We start from the raw sequence: 8,100 nt of genomic DNA on the forward strand, positions 1-8,100 counted from the left end.
AACCTCCATATGCCACAGGAGCAGCCCTAGAAAAAACAAAAACAAAAAAAAATTCCCTTGAAAAAGACACATGCATCCACATGTTCATTGCAGCACTATTCACAATAGACACATGGAATCAACCCAAATGTCCATCGACAGAGGATTGGATTAGGAAGATGTGGTATATATACACAACGGAATACTACTCAGCCATAAAAAAGAATGAAATAATGCCATTTGCAGCAACATGGATGGAACTAGAGACTCTAATATGAGCGAAGTAAGTCAGAAAGAGAAAGATGAATACCATATGACATCACTTATATCTGGAATCTAATATATGGCAAAAATTAACCTTTTCACAGAAAAGAAAATCATGACTTGGAGAACAGGCTTGTGGTTGCAAAGCGGGGGGGAGTGGGATGGATTGGGAACTTGGGGTTAATAGATGCAGACGATTGCCTTTGGAATGCACAAGCAATGTGATCCTGCTGTGTAGCACTGGGAACTATGTCTAGTCACTTTTGATGGAGCATGATAATGTGAGAAAAAAGAATGTATACATTATGTGTAACTGGGTCACCATGATGTACAGTAGAAAATTGACAGAATACTGTAAACCAGCTATAATGCAAAAAATAAAATCATTATATTAAAAAAAAACAAACCCCCCCTTATATTGAGGACATAACACCTACAGAATTCATAAGCACTAGAACACATATGCAAATTTAAAAACAACTATTTCCAGTCATGTGATGATAAATCTTTTCTTTCACATCACTATATTTTTTACCATTCCTATTTTCTATTTGAAGTGATAGCTACTCAAAAAATGTTAATCAGTGATAATTCAATTTATTCATTACTCAGGTAATATAATTATTTACACTAATTGAAAAACAATTAGAATTGGAATATGTTAGAAGGAAAATGGTGGATCTGGAGGAGCAGTTTTCTGATGAGGAGAAGGTGCATATAGCAACAAAATTCATCATTCACGTCTCTCCTGGAGAATTTAATGAGCTGTTTAAGAATGTTTGGTTACTACTTAATAAAGATAATCTTCTCAGGGAAGGAGCTGCCAGCCTTTTTTTTTTTTTTTTTTTTTTTTTTTTAGTGCATTTGCACAGTATAACTTGGACTAGTTTACTCCAGTAAAAATTGAAGGGTATGAAGATCAGGTATTGATAACTGAACCTGGTGACTTAGGAAACAAAGTTTTTGGATCCAAAAAACAGACTCTGTTTCAAATTTGATCACTTAAGAAAGGAAGCAACTGGGAGTTCCCGTCGTGGCGCAGTGGTTAACGAATCCGACTAGGAACCATGAGGTTGCGGGTTCGGTCCCTGCCCTTGCTCAGTGGGTTAACGATCTGGCGTTGCCGTGAGCTGTGGTGTAGGTTGCAGACGCAGCTCGGATCCCGAGGTGCTGTGGCTCTGGTGTAGGCCGGTGGCTACAGCTCCGATTCAACCCCTAGCCTGGGAACCTCCATATGCCGTGGGAGCGGCCCAAGAAATAGCAACAACAACAACAACAAAAAGACAAAAAGACAAAAAAAAAAAAAAAAAGGAAGCAACTGGAATTCCGGTCATAGCTCAGCAGAAACAAATCCGACTAGCATCCATGAGGATGCCAGTTCTATCCCTAGTCTCACTCAATGGGTCAGGGATCCAGCGTTGTGGTGAGCTGTGGTGTAGGTCACAGATGCAGTTTGTTTCCCACATTGCTATGGCTGTGGCTGTGGCATAGGCTGGAAGTTCTAGCTCCAATTCAACCCCTAGCCTGGGAACTTCCATATGCCAAAGACACAGCTCTAAAAAGGAAAAAAAAAAAAAAAAAAAAAAAGAACGAAAGAACCAATGAACGAACAAAAGAAAGAAAGGAAGCAAGCAACTGATGCAAGACCCTTTGAAGCAGACAATGCAAATGAATCATGGAGAACTTCAGTAGAAACGGCTCTTCAAACTTATCTAAAAGAACATTATTCAAACTGAGTTTGCACTGTATATGTTAAAAAAAAAATACATGAACAGCAAACCATTATTACATGCATAAAAAGCCATAAGTTTCAAGAAAAAAATTTTGGAATGGTCATTGGTGGTCAGAGTGGAAGTCTACAATCACTTCTTCAACCATTCAGGTGGCTGGCATCTTGAAAATTCAGGTTCATTATTATGAAGATAGTTAATGTTCAGCTAGTGAGTCATAAAGATATACAAGATTCCCTAACAGCATCTAATGAGGTGCAAAGAGCAAAAGAATTTATAAAGATTGTAGAGGCTGCAGAAAATGAGTATCAGACTATCATCATTAAGAATTATGAGACAACATCAGACACTACTTTCAAAGCCTTATGTCAAGAGTTGCCAGCTACACACACAAGGACTGACTGGAACAAGATCCTTAGCCGCAAGATTGGCATAGAGATGCAGAGTGCCTAAGATGAACATTGCATGACTGGATCATTTTAGCACCTTTGTGTTTAAAAAGAAATCACCACAAAAGTAGTCAGAACTGTCAAGCTACCCAAACAGATGGGCTATGGCCATTTAAAATCACTGTAATTAATTAGTTTGGTTAGAGCACAAAGCTTAACTAATCAACCACTATTTTTTCTTTCTTTTGCTCAAAGAAGACTGAAAATCAGTTTAATTTAAATGTTTTACTTTGTTATGACTTTCTTTCTTGCAATGAAGAGGTGATTCCTCTAGTTTAATATCAAAAGTTTTTGAAGTGTTTCAAAAATATTTTACTTAATATAAAAAAGAATTGAAATATGTGAAAATGTTTATAAAATCCAATTAGTACTTTTGAAAATATAATACATTTCTGACTGAAGGATAAATTATAGTGGAAAATTTACCAAGAATGTCACCCAGAAATAAATAATAAAAGTCGCTTTGTAACTTATAAAGAGCATATATGTATCTATACTTCAAACATCTCCCAAATTTTAACATTTTGTAGACATATTTTTTTAGGTTTCCTTTAAATAACAAGGACAGTGAGTTGATATTAAGGAAAAATATTCTTCTTAGAAAGTATAAAGCAGTTATATTTTAGTCCATTTTGAATAAAAGGAAAAATTACATTCCAATGCAAATACCAAAATCCAAACTAACAACATTTAAGTTTGTTCAAGTTAGTAACCTGTCACTTCAGTTATCAGAAAATGAAGTGAGTTGTTTACAATCCTACATTTATGAATGTTGACCTAGTATATGTTTGATCTCACAGATCAGAAATTCAGAAGTTCCCACTGTGACACAGTGGGTTAATGATCCAGCTTGTCTCTGTGGAGGCACTGGTTCACTTTCCAGCCTGGCACAGTGGGTTAAGGATCCTGGATTGCCACACCTGTGGGGTAGGTCACAGCTCCAGCTCAGATTTGATGAGCCCTAGACCAGGAATTTCCATATGCTGCAGGGGCAACCAAAAAAGAACTAAAAAAAATAAATAAATTGAGAAGTTCAACTTTGACATCACTCATTTCTCTGTACCTATTTTGGTACTATTAATGTATAGATTGCTCAGAGTTTTCAAGTAAAAGAAACTGCATTTCATCCATATTTATAAAAATTATAATTAATAAAAATATAAAACTTGAGTCAAATTCTTTCTCGCTCTTCAAACACTGGCCTTGAATTTTATGGCAGATTGTAGCCACAGACAAGCACTGCCCTGAACTTCAAGTAACCATCAATAATCCTCAATTCCTCTCATGTGATCATCACAGGATCCGTATGCTGATCTGATTGTGTGACCTCTTATTTCATGGAAAAATCTATGTATAAAAGGGACTTTATACAATAAAATTACCAGGAAAAAAAAAAAAAAGAAATCACATACCGAGAAGCATTTCTGTTAAACAATTCTCTGTTATAATTAGCACCTTCATCATATTTAATAACGTTCAAACAATGTTAAACATATTGTCCAAGAAAAGAGCTATTTTTAACCAATCTAATAATACTCATTTTGACACTGACCCTTCACGATTCTTCTTGATCTCAAGAGAATCTCAGCTCCTATTATCTGTACTCACTAGGATGGAGCAATTAACACATATCTCAGCTGCTGAATTTCTGTGTGACTGTGATTATTTTAAAAGTGTCAGGGGACTGAAACCACATTCTTAGAAGACAGGCCAGGACATGATGAAACAGTCTCTAAAACCATGGCATAGTCACAGTTCAACTGGTTTAAACTGAGAAGCAGTTCTCCAACTGTATTTACTCTAGTTAATGCCTAGCAAGGATTTAGTTATCTATTCCATATTGTGTTACTTTGACCTAGACATTTAGCAGAGCACAAAGGAAAGATGCTTCAAAAGTGGATAGATTAAACTGGAATAAATCTTTAGTCTTAGGAATTAGAGGGCTAGCACAGATAATGCTGTTCAAACATTTTTTTTTCAGATAAACAGAATTCTAACATTGTATTTTTTTAATCTGTCTACCTATTACCTGTCTATCTAGTTATCTATTATTGCTCTGTAAAAAAATACTGCAAAATTTAGCAGTCTGATGAGTATTCTGTATAACATTGATTTGTTGATCAGGAAACCTGGCAGGGCTCCTTTGTGCATTTCTTCCATTGTACAAGGCAAAGACTGGATCACTTGATGGTATCAAGCTGGTCCCTGAGCTGTTCTTAAGATGGCTCCAAGGTATGCCTGGTAATGTGGCAGGAAGATTGGAAGACAGGAAATAGCTGTACCTCTCTTTTTTTAATTTTTTTAAATTTATTTATTTTTTGAAATTTTTATTTTTTTTACAGAATAAAATATATACATTTAAACACAATTACATTCACACAGATTATTATATCATGGATCTTAAGAAACAGATTAAGTGACTCCCTCTGGAGAAATGGAATGGAAAATATACTGAGACAAATAGGAAATTTATTCTATACTTTATCCCATTTTGTATGGCTTTCATCCTTACTATTTAGTATAATCTATTACATTTCAATTTTTCTTTAACAATTAGCATTATATTAAAATTGTTATATTATGCAACTAAAATTTATAAAGAAGAAAGCCTTATATACCATTAAATATTTTATATAGCATAATAAAAAGAATAATTTAGCTGGTAAGAATAACAAAAATAATATACCCTCTAAAAATAAGTAAAATATAAAATGCATAAATTGGTTAAAAAACAGTATAACTATATAAATACGTCCTCACAATTTGTTACATCTTATTGATTTTTCATTATAGGCATTACACCATTCTAGGTGATGTGATAAACAAGACATTATAGACCTTACATCATACCATGGAGAGAAATGGTTATTAGTAATACAATTGTAGAACTGTATTATTTAACTGTACAGTTGCATTATTTAATTATAATTATCATAAATTCTTTGATGGAGAGGAAATCAGAATCAGATCTAAGAAGACTTCAGCATTCCAAGAATGATGTCAAATCACCCCCTTCATGGTGGATTATGCACTTATTTACTATAAGATATATTCTCCAGAGATTCCTTGTTTGTGTATCAGTTGTAGACTTTTGGTTTGCAGTTATTCTGAAGTTTTGATGTAAGAGTCTATATGAATATGAAATTGTTTTTAAGTTGTTGTTCTCTTAATTGCAAGTTCATCTCCAGTGTCCTGCATTTGTACCCACCTTTTCTCATGATTTCTGATTTTGGTGGTATAATTGTGCATGGATGACTCTGTATCTTTACTGTATATATACCTTTACTGGTGAGCCTTGTCATTTGTGGAATTTTTGTTTCCAGTTGCTGATCTTTTCCTTCCTGCCTAGAGAAGTTCCTTTAGTATTTGTTGTAAGGCTGGTTTAGTGTTGCTGAATTCTCTCAACTTTTGCTTATCTGTGAAGGTTTTGCTTTCTCCTTCAAATCTGAATGAGAGCTTTGCTGGGTAGAGTATTCTTGATTGGAGGTTTTTTCCTTTCATCACCTTAAGTACATCATGCCACTCCCTTCTGGCCTGCACAGTTTCTGCTGAAAAATCTGCTGATAACCTCATTGGGTTTCCCTTCTATGTTACTTGTTTCTTTTCTCTAGCTGCTTTCAAGATTTTCTCTTTGTCTTTAATTTTCGTCAGTTTGATTAATATGTGTCTCGATGTATTCCTCCTTGGGTTTATTTTATATGGTACTTGTTGTGCTTGCTGGATTTGAGTGGGTGGTTCCTTTCCCATGTTAGGGAAGTTTTCGGCTATTATCTCTTGGAATATTTTTTGTCTCCTTCTCTCTCCTCCTTCTGGCACCCCTATAATATGGATGTTGGTGCGTTTCACGTTGTCCCACAGTTCTCTGAGATTCTCTTCATTTGTTTTCAATCTTTTTTCTCTTTTCTGTTCTGCATCCATAATTTCCACTAGTCTGTCCTCCACCCTGCTTATTTGTTCTTCTGCCTCCTGTATTCTGCTGTTACCTGCTTCTAGTGAGTTTTTTATTTCAGTTATTGTACTCTGCATCACTTCTTGTTTAAATTTTATATCTTGTATCTCTTTGGTCAGTGTTTCCTGTAAGTTATCCATCTTTGCCTCCAGTTTATTTCCAATGTCTTGCATCATCCTCAGCATCGACAGTCTAAAGTCTTTTTCCTGGACGCTGAGACTCTCCTCATTGCTTAGCTGATTTTCTGGGGTTTCTCCTTTCTCCCTCATCTGAGTTATAGTTCTCTGTCTTTTCATTTTTATAGGTTTTTGGTGTGGTGACCTTTTTATAGATACTAGAATTGTAGCCTCTCTTACTTCTGATGTCTACCCCCCCCCCCCCCCGTGTGGCTGAAGTCTGTATGGGGGCTTGCTGTAGGCTTCCTGATGGGAGGGGCTGATGCCTGCCCACTGGTAGGTGGAGCTGATTCTAATCCCTCTGGTGGGTGGGGCTTTGGCTTTGTCTCTGGATGGGATTAGAGGCAGCTGTGTGCCTGAGGGGTCTTTAGGGAGCCAGTTTACTGAGGGGTGGGGCTGTGATTGTTGTTTGGCCTGGGGCTTCTCAGCACTGACTGACAGGTGGGACTAGATTTTCCCAAAATGGCCACCTCCAAAGAAAGGCAGCTGCTGAATATTCACGAGAACTTTGCTTTCAACGTCCTTCCCTCACAACAAACCACATTCACCCCTGTTTTCCCAGGATGTCCACCAAGGACTGCAGTCAGGTTTGACCCAGATTCCCATGGAGACTTTGCTTTGCCCTGGGTTCCAGTGCACGTGAAAATCCGTGTGTGCCTTTTAAGAATGGGGTCTCGGTTTCCCCCAGTCCTGTGGAGCTCCTGCGCACAAGCCCCACTGGCCTTCAATGCCAGATGCTCCAGGGGCTCTTTCTCCCAGTGCCAGATCCCCGCACGTGAGGGTTTGATGTGGGGCTCAGAACTCTCACTCCTGTAGGTGAGTCTCTGTGAACCAGTTAGTTTTCAGTCTGTGGAGCTTCCCACCCAGGAGGTATGGGGTTGTTTATATCATGAAATTGCCCCTCCTACCTCTTGATGTGGCCTCCTCTTTTTCTTCTGGAGTAGGGTATCTTTTTTAAGGTTTCTGGTCCATTTGGGTGAAGATTGCTCAGTCTTTAGTTGTGAATTTTGTTGTTTTTAGGAGAGAAGTTGAGCTCCAGTCCTTCTATTCCACCATCTTAACCCTGTCTCTATACCTCTCTTTACATAGTTTCCAGGACTCTTGGATTTGCTCCAGTAGGGCAGCCAGACTTAACACATGGGGGCTCATAATATATATGATTCCACGGATCAAGACAGGAGCTGCCAGTTCTCTTGAAGACTAGACCCAGAATTAAAATATGCTTTACTCCCATTAGTCAAGATAGTCATATGCCAGCCTTGATTCAAGGGATGGAGACAGACCTCAATAAGAATTTTTGCTATTTTAAACATGCCACAGTTCTCTCTCTGGTCACAAACTATTTCCATTTCTCCACATGCAAAATACACTCAGCTCCTCCCAAGATTCTCCCAAAGTCTTATGTCATTTCAACACCAACTTGATGGTCAGTATCTCATTATCTAAATTAAGTCCAGGTGTGAGTAGCATGTCCTGTGTAAAATTCCTCTTACTCCAAAGACTTGGGAATTAAAGAAAAAAATTATATGTTTCCCTCCATATACACTCATAAC

General features: G+C 37.2%; 1 pseudogene; it reads left to right on the forward strand.

Annotated features, from left to right (window-relative positions):
• Window positions 578-3,822, forward strand: LOC100621929 (annotated as a pseudogene).

The sequence above is a fragment of the Sus scrofa genome, chromosome 18 (genome assembly GCF_000003025.6).
Source record: "Sus scrofa isolate TJ Tabasco breed Duroc chromosome 18, Sscrofa11.1, whole genome shotgun sequence".
In the NCBI taxonomy this organism is placed as follows: domain Eukaryota; kingdom Metazoa; phylum Chordata; class Mammalia; order Artiodactyla; family Suidae; genus Sus; species Sus scrofa.